A 9250-nucleotide genomic window follows, 5' to 3' on the forward strand; every position below is an offset into this window, starting at 1 on the left:
TTAAGAAGAAGGAATAAAAAAATCAATTTGTATTAAAAATATCCCATATCAAACATGAGACTTTGGCGCTTGCATGCAACTATGCCGAAATTTAGCACATTTACCCTACGAGTAATTAATTTTTGTTTTATTGGCTGACAGTTAACATTACATTTTCGCAATTACGTAGAATTAACAAGATGATTAAAGGTAGATATAAATCCTCTCTCCCTGATGTGTCCAAACATAAAAAAAAAACAAAAGTTCTTGTGTGTTAAGCTTTGTGTACTATATTCTCATTTATCGTAAAACATAAGTGGCTATATGTTTTTTTTTCAATTTTTTCAAGTGATTTTCTAAATTTTGGGTAAATACCTTATCTGATATTACCAAATGTGGTATAATTGGATCGTTGTCGATTCCGTTTGTCGATATCTCTCTCTGTGTTCTCTCTCTAGAAGTGCTTATAGGACAAAGAGGACGTGCTGCTCACGAAAATCGATTTTTATCGCATATGACATGACATTCGTGATCTATGGGTGTCGAAATGTGTAAATCCAAAATTTGGGTATGATCTAACGAGGCCAGGGGTGCAATGATAACTTTTCGACACTATCGAATCGATAGTATCGATAAATCTATATCTGTTAGATTAAGTGATTATCGGCTTTTTTACGGACTGTTGGGTCATTCCTTACGACATTCTTAGAAGAATGAGGCTGTTGATAAACAACTACATTACTTACAGGAAGTACAGGTATCGTTTAAAATTTTCAGAATCGACAGTCGATAGTATCGAAAATAAGTTATCATGTCACCCCAGGTTTCACCTCGGACCACAAAAGCTGAGACAATTCTCTAAAATCTATAGTACACTTACTTTACTTAAGATATGAAAATTGGTACAGTCTCAAATCAGCTAACTTTAGTACAAGCATGCACTAAAGTTTTTTAAAAGCATTTTTTAGTACATTCATGTACTTTGAAATTAGTAAGAATATTTGAAGTTTTTCAAAGGAATCATTACCCTTTTTTTAGTAATCATAATCCAAGATTTAATTTTTGCTAATTTTATTCCGACTGTAAAATTGGTGCCTGCAACTGTGCTAATGTACATTTCACATTGCTTGCATCATATTTGTGAGTTCTGTGAACATCTGCCTCCCAGTTGGTCTCTGTTGGTAACTATTTTATTTGTGTTTTGCTGAAGAATTGAATTTGTATTCTCTGTGTGAGAGCCTAGGAGAGAGAAATGATGATTTTTGTGTGATTCACGATTTTCTATGAGATTAATGGGATAGAGAGAAATGTCTCTTTTACAAAAGGACTTGAAAATTATCTTTCGATCTTCAGCAGGAAATGCTGTTTTTTTTTTGTTGTTACTCCTTCTCAGAACAACAACTAAAAATTTATCTCCAGTGAGTTTGGGGTATTAAAAAAATTCTTGTTGATTATGGAGAAATTTGTAGTTGAGATAAAAATTCGGAGATCTCGAGAGTCCGTTGGAAGGAAAGAGCATGGTGGTTGGCGAATGAACAATGGGAATGTACGGAGGAAGTTTGTAATTTTTCCTGGGATATGGAATGCGGGGGGATAGGCCTTTAGTATGGCAAAATGCATGGGGTAGATACAAATTGAAGGATGGACGGAAAGAAGACAGATGTTGTCTGAAATACGATATTTTATCGAATGCTATGTATCGAATTGTACCACAAAAGCCCATCGCATTGCACATACTCAACAATCTTATTTACTCTCTTAGCAATTTCTACTTTGTAAGTCTTCTCCCAAAGAGGATGGATGATATTTTGCCTCATACTTATAGAGATCATTGAACGAAAGCAAAAAAAAAAAAACAGAGTTAAAAGATGGAAAAGATGCTCAATAAGTCAAATAACGCATTTTCTCAGATCGAGTGTTTCTGGCTATCAAATTGAGACCTCAAGTAGCTTCCAAGACTGTGTTAATTTGCTCCAATGCAGAACAATTTTTATCGGAGTACTCTAATACAGATTCATCTTAAGAAGGAGGAGAAAAAAATGAACTTCTTCTATATTGTAAGATTTACAAGCATGTTTCTCTATCTTTTCACTCATTTGGCTAACAGTACAAGAATTAACGGATTTTTTTGTCTTGCTGATTTAAGAATAATACGAGAGAAAGAGGAAAAAGATAAATATGCAATAGATATATTTGTACATAAATGCACATTTTGAGACAACTCCAGAACCGGCTTCTATATCTCTTTGCCCACTGTAATGTACAATAAAGCAGTAACAAAAGAATTTTGCATTCTGCCGGAGGAAATGTCTTGGACGGAGGCTTTCTCGTTGCTGCTCTTTTGGTGCCATTCCACCGATCGCGATCTTATGTTGTGGAGTGAGTGAAACAACGTGGATAAAAGAAGGAGAAAAGCAAGGTCGAAGAAGGCCACAATGATGAGAGAGAGAATTGTACGGTGTTGCTGATATTCAAGAAGGGGCCATTCATTCAAAAGATTGCTACGCTTGTTATGCTAATGCCATGCAATACCGAGAACAAGTTTACCGATTTTAGAAAGCATTAGATATAGGGCTAAAGCCTTAAGTACATTCATCACCGTTAAATTCTCTAAAGTAGAAAATTCCATTGAAGCACTAGCAAAATTTCTTATGACCCAAAGATGACTTGCATCATAGAATGATCGCTCTACCACTTAATTGGATTCCCTCATTAAATCCTTATACACCGAGAAAAATTTGGATGGTATTTTCTACAAATCGTGTCTTTAAATTCTACTGCCTCAAAAGATAGTAGAAAATACCATCCTCCATAGATACTTTCCTTTAGAATCTACCATCTTGACATTTTAAAATTTACTATCCTATGGATAGTAAATTCTAACAGCCGGATGGTAAAATCTACTATCCTCCTTTAAATTTTACATTGACCTCTCTTAGATTCTAATATCCGGGAAGTAAATTTTACTGGCCGCATATTTGATGTTAAAATTTAACTGGAAGATAGTAAATTTTAACGGAGGATAGTAATTTGGATTGAAATTACTATCCAAGCCAGTAAAATTTGCCATCCTGCTGTTAGAATGTCATTTTGGAATATCGTGTGTGCCGATGCAACGGTTCCCGATATGCTTTGAATACATTATAGCAATTCGTGGCGCAGCTGGAAGATGCTGGACTGTCATCACAAAGGTCGCGTGTTCAAATCTCGGCTGAGTCGTCAATGTTGGAAAAAGATTTTCACGCATCAAAATGGCTTGAAATACAGAGAATGTCATCCAGGAAGGGCCCCAAGCCCTCAAACAATGGCCAAAAATCAATGAAAATAAGGAAAAATAAATTTTTCCTACATTTTTCATTCTAATATCCGGCTAGTAAAATTTACTATCCTGCCAGTAAAATTTACCATCCGGATAGTAAAATCTAATATCCGGGGATATTAGAATTTACCATCCGGCTATTAGAATTTACTATCCATGCAATAGATTCTACAATTTTTGACAGTCCAATTTAATATCGCGTTTGCTGGGTGACTTTTTTACTATCCGGCCATTAGAATTTTGTATGGAGGATGGTAAATTTTACCATCCACATTTTTCTCGGTGTAGTCAACGCGAAAGTTTTAGGGTCCAAATCGACTCATTGTGATCCTCGAGAAAATATAGCCTGTAAAATATGCAAAGGATTAGGTAAAGAAATTTTATGCAAATGACAAGGATCTCTAATCGAGGACCTGAAAACCCGGAGTGTATGGTCCTTGACAAACCTCAGGATTAGCCGAGAGATGGCTTAGCGTAATTATACTCGAAATAATGGTTAATCTACATTTCCTTATTTCCCACTAAGCGGTCTCTCGGTTTAAGACGTAAGTCTATCAAGGAACCATGACAGTTTGGGATATATCTTTACTGTACAATTTTACAGACTATATTTTTTCGATGATAAGCCTAAGAGCCTTGACAGACCTGAGGATTAGCCGAGAGACGGCGTAGCGTAATTATATTAGAAATAGTGGTCAAACTACATTTCCATCATTCTCCATTAAGTCGTCTCTCGGCTTAAGTCGTAAGTGTGTCTAGGGCATAAGTCTATTTCGGTCCTTACTTACATAAATATCATTGGTTGCATCGACCGTTGTCGTATCTGAATATCCTTTGTATCAGCATTTCGTGAAAGAGACGACGCGACGTTTGCGTCATCGTTTGAATGAAACGCAGATGCAAATTAAATGCAGATACACTGATCAATGCAATCGACTATACGTTTTCATCATCATAATCATCATTTTCAACCGCTTATCCCTATTGGGGTCGCGGGTCCATGACATCCAATTTAGCAGCCCACGCTTGTCAATCCTTTTCCACTTCAGGAAGGTGATCGGGTTCGATTCCAAGGCGCTCCAAGGCAAGATCCTGAATTTGATTCAGCCACCTTGACCTAGATCTGCACGGAAATCGAGGTCTCCTAGAAGGCCCGTAATACTTCTGGAAACTGTCAAGATAGTGTGAATAGAGGATGTTTTATGAAAAAATTTAAAATTTATTCAAATAGAAAAAATCTAAATTTATTTTGTAATCTGGAATCAAAGCAGGACCCAGAAAGCCTTATGCTGAAATGTTCCGAGTCTATCTCACTGAACTTAATTCAGAACCGACCGCAAGATTAAGGAATATACACAGTTCATGATAATCCTCTACGGTTTGTCGTAGAGGCTTCAAGTAACGCTAAGTCGGCGATAGTCGTATAAAAAGGGAATTTACGTAAATATAAATTAAATAGAATTAATCATTGCATAAAAGCATGAAATCTAGAAAACCATCGATCATAGGTAATGATTAGCCCTTTTAGCTCGGAATTTATTAGATAGAATAAATCTACGACATTTTATGGTGAAAATGCCATATACAATTTGTTTCAATTTCTCTTGTGTTTTGTAGAACATTAAAATTTCCTGAAGCGTTCATCATTACCCAAAATCACCATGATATCTTTCTAATTAATATTGTTCTATTTTGCTTTTTAATTTCTTTTATACTATGGGCACTTAGGTATAAAATCACTCAGTTATGGTAAAAAAAAAAAACTTTCTCATGATGACTGTGTCAATTTTCAAAATCTCTGTCCTACAAAATTACCTGAGTTGAGAGTATAAATTAATTTGGTTAATCTTCTGTGGCGTTGACGGTTGAAAATGTCACACAGGGAATCCGGAGGAGCCTGAGAAGTCATTGATCGTTCTGCATTACTTAATCTCTCTGCGATCGGTGGAGTCGCTGTATGAGAAAGGGTGATCGTGTTGGGTGCACACTTCTTCAAAACTTGTCTCAGCACACAGCCAAGCCTAAAGAGTGTTTAAACTTGCAATTGGGAATGGTATTCGTGATTTCAGCAGGTATGAACATGTTTCGACAAGAATGGATCGTGACTGAGTCATCCTATTGTGTTCTTACCTGTCCATTTTGTGTTTCTCACATGAAAAGCATCCGCATCTCGAGAGGAATACCTCGTCGTGGGGCAAGAATCTTTTGTCGTTTTGTTTGGAATTCCTTTTTCGAGTTTTGCAGTCATCCCAGAATATTACATTTTAACCAAAAGAACGATTGGTGCTGGAATGACCAACGGTCGATGAGGTTTTCTCACTCCAAACATTTTTATTGTTATACCTTTGGCATCGAGCTTGCAAGAACACCCCTCTAGTTCAATGATGGCAATTTTTGCAGAGAAAACCAGTAAATAATGAATGGTGCCTACATAAGTTAACTTTTTTTTGCTTTCTTTCTCATATAACATGTAAATTACGGCAGGTGTGTTTTATACCAAATACCCTGGTTCAATTCTCTTTGTATCTGGTGACTCTCTGTTTTTCCAATATTCTGACTTTAATTCATTCATTTCGATCACACACGATCGCATTTTGCATAATTTCCATATTGGAATATTTTTTTTAGAAGCATTTAATTACTCTACCACTAAAAGTGACTATAAAGACTTCACCGTCAAGATAATTTTGGCAGAATTATTGTATCCGGATTAAGAGTTAAATTTGCTAAAATACATAGATTACAAGAGCTTTTTTTGCCACTGTTAAAAGTCTGCTAACCATCAAGAAGTATTGCTCTTAAATTCACTGATTTTTACATAAACATTTTTGCTAATAAAATTTTTAAGAGCTTAAATATAATTGAGCAATTATGACTGAAATTTTACATTTGAGGATATAATAAATGAGACCATATCAAATTTTTCATATTGAGCCTGGATACAGACCATAAAGTCTATGCATCTTCATTACCAAGAATAGTTTTATTACTCAATAAAAGATTTCCTTATTGGGCAATGGAAAATAGTAATAATAGCGAAACAGAAAATTTTGGTTTTGTTTGGGATGATAAAAAATTAAGAACGATTTAAGATAATGTCCAGTGATAAGCCCAGATAAAGTTATTATAGCTGATATTCTCTATTTTAAAGAATCTCAGCTACTATAAGTTTATCTAGGTTTATCACTGGTCAATTTCTATGAAAAAAGTTCATGGAAATCGGTTAATAAACATTAGAGATAAAGTCTTGTCAATTTCGATAGAGTAAGGGGCTTGACAGACATGAGGATTAGCCGAGAGACGGCTTAGCGTAATTATATTAGAAATAATGGTTAAACTACATTTCTATAATTTTCCACTAAGTCGTCTCTCGGCTTAAGTCGTAAGTGTATCTAGGGCATAAGAGTAGGGTTGGAGTACAGTGAGGTGGGGTAGGGACGTATGCGACCTATCGTCAGAAAGATCTTGATCTCAGATACAAAATACTAAAATTTCACCGAAATCGCTTCATAAATACCAAAGATATGGTCCAATCAGCTTATTTTCCTTTATAGCTCGGGTCAGGGTAGATCGAGGTGCGACTCACCATTGGAAAGCTTATGACCTAAGTTACAAAATACTAAAATTTCATCAAAGTTGAAAATAGAAGTTAAGAGATATTCGACATCGAGTTTTAGAAAATCGATTTTTCAATTAATCATATCTTCGGTTAAATCGGATGATAACGAAGTATTCAAATATTTAGCATTTAACGAGAGCTTTTAAAATCTCTAAAATGTTTCAAATATGGCGCATATGATATTCGTGATCTATAAGTATCAAAACGTGTACATCCAAAATTTGGGCCCGATCTGGCGAGGTCGGATTTCACCTAGGACAAAAGCTGAGATTGTAAAGAATCTTAGCTTAGAAGGATTTTGTAGTAGGAAAGTAAGATAAGGTTGACATTACTATACGATATGTGTCTTGGCTAACTATTTTTTCTGGTTTTCGAGTCTTCGACTTCGATAAAAATATAAGTCGTAAGTTGTAAACCGTAAGTTCCAGTAGATCAGTACATCGCAAAAAACTCAAAAACAAATATATTAAAATAAGAATATTAATAGAATTTGAAATACGCATAGGCTTTTTGTAATCATTATTAATGGTCATTTCATCTTCTAATTTACACTGGTGGTGATCATCTCGAAAATTATAATGAAATATGGAAATCAAGATCAACAGATCACAATCATTATAACCATAACACCAATAAATTTGTTTATTTATTGGATAGATTTCCTGTCGCAATCAAATTACAGAAAAATTAATCATAATTTGCATTTTAGCCAAGACTGATCGTGTGATCTTGCTATCTTGTGAAATATAATTTTCCAAAAGTGTATTTATCCAATTTCTATAATTGATCTTGCATTGAATTATCGTTGATATTGAAAAGTTATTATGGATTTTCTTGCTGGTGAATTTCTTATGACCGAATTTCCATATTTCACACATGATCACTGATTTTTTAATGTTGATCATTAATTTTATCATGATGCAATCGGTAGGTTGGTAATTGATTTTAAAAAATTACCTTCAATCTCGTATGTTGAACAAGCGCCAGAAAAAAAGACAAATAGTCTCTCAGTTGGAGCACAAGTTATCGAATATTTTATCCATGGGTCTGATGGTTGATGGTGTGTGGAATAAAAAGAAACCATCCAAATGAAAGTGACCTAATGTTTTGAGGTCTTACGAAATCCCGTAGATGCGACACCTACGCGAATATCTCTGTGTTCGAAAGCACCGACAAATTTATGGGTAAGACAGTGTGAGAATGGATTGGAAAAATGAATTTGATTATCATCCATTTGGTGTTCGTGACGATCACATTGATTAATATTGTGATCATATATGGAGTTGATTCTAATAGGTGCGTATAAATAATAATTTTTTTCTCGCGCTCAAGATAGAGGTGTGAATATGGGAAATTCATCACAATTTCTCAATTGTGATAATGAGGGAATTAGAATAGAGACATGGAGTGAATGCCGACGATGGGCGCGCGATAGTGGAGGGAGAAGTTAATGATCATGATCGTATTTGGATTTTCTTTAGGTGAAAAAAAATTATGGAGAAGAGTAGACCCCAAAAGTCGTTGCACGATCACTAGTATGACGAGACGGGTGAAATGATAATAGAAAAATCGTGTTTGCTCTATTGAAATTCCAATATTTGAAGTGTAATTGAAGATCCACGATCTTGCAGTGATCTTCACGTGAAAGGAGTTTTTTTTCGGTATTCAAATGTCTCACTTCGGAGAATGTCTTTGACATATTTTCCTCATCCATGTTTTCTCTCTGGTGCGGTAAATCCATTAAAAATAATTTCTTTTTTTCTATACGTTGTCTCCTCATTTTTGGAAAATTACTCTTGAGTAACTTCTATATAACCTTCTTTTAGTGATCTTGTACTCTTTCTAGCCTAACCATGTTTCACTCCAGCTATCGTCTCGGGCAATTTATATCACTCTTTCCATTTCTGATTTGTCGACATGAGGCGCACTAAAGCAAAAAAGGGCGCTTCTGTTTATCTTTGAGTGCAAAGAAAAACAATTCCAAGAGAGATAGGGGAAGTTGGGGTATTTTACAAAGGGTTACTTTATTTACTTATATATTTTTTGAAGCTTCTAGGGGTTTCATATATTTAAAATATGATTACTACGTATTGTACTGATCTTAACAAGTTCTAAAGTAGACTAATCATCGTTATATAATGAAGAATTTGATTATTTTAAAAATTATTTTGTTATTATTCGAAATTTGTCTGTATAGGGCAATAAATAAAAAATATATTGCAAATATAGGTAATATTGTATATTCAGGAGAAGTTTAGAGATTCAGGGTTTTTGTCCAACCAATTTGCTATTTATACTAAAATTAGGAATACTTTAGGAATACATTAGGAAAG

The sequence above is a fragment of the Phlebotomus papatasi genome, chromosome 3 (genome assembly GCF_024763615.1).
Source record: "Phlebotomus papatasi isolate M1 chromosome 3, Ppap_2.1, whole genome shotgun sequence".
NCBI lineage: Eukaryota > Metazoa > Arthropoda > Insecta > Diptera > Psychodidae > Phlebotomus > Phlebotomus papatasi.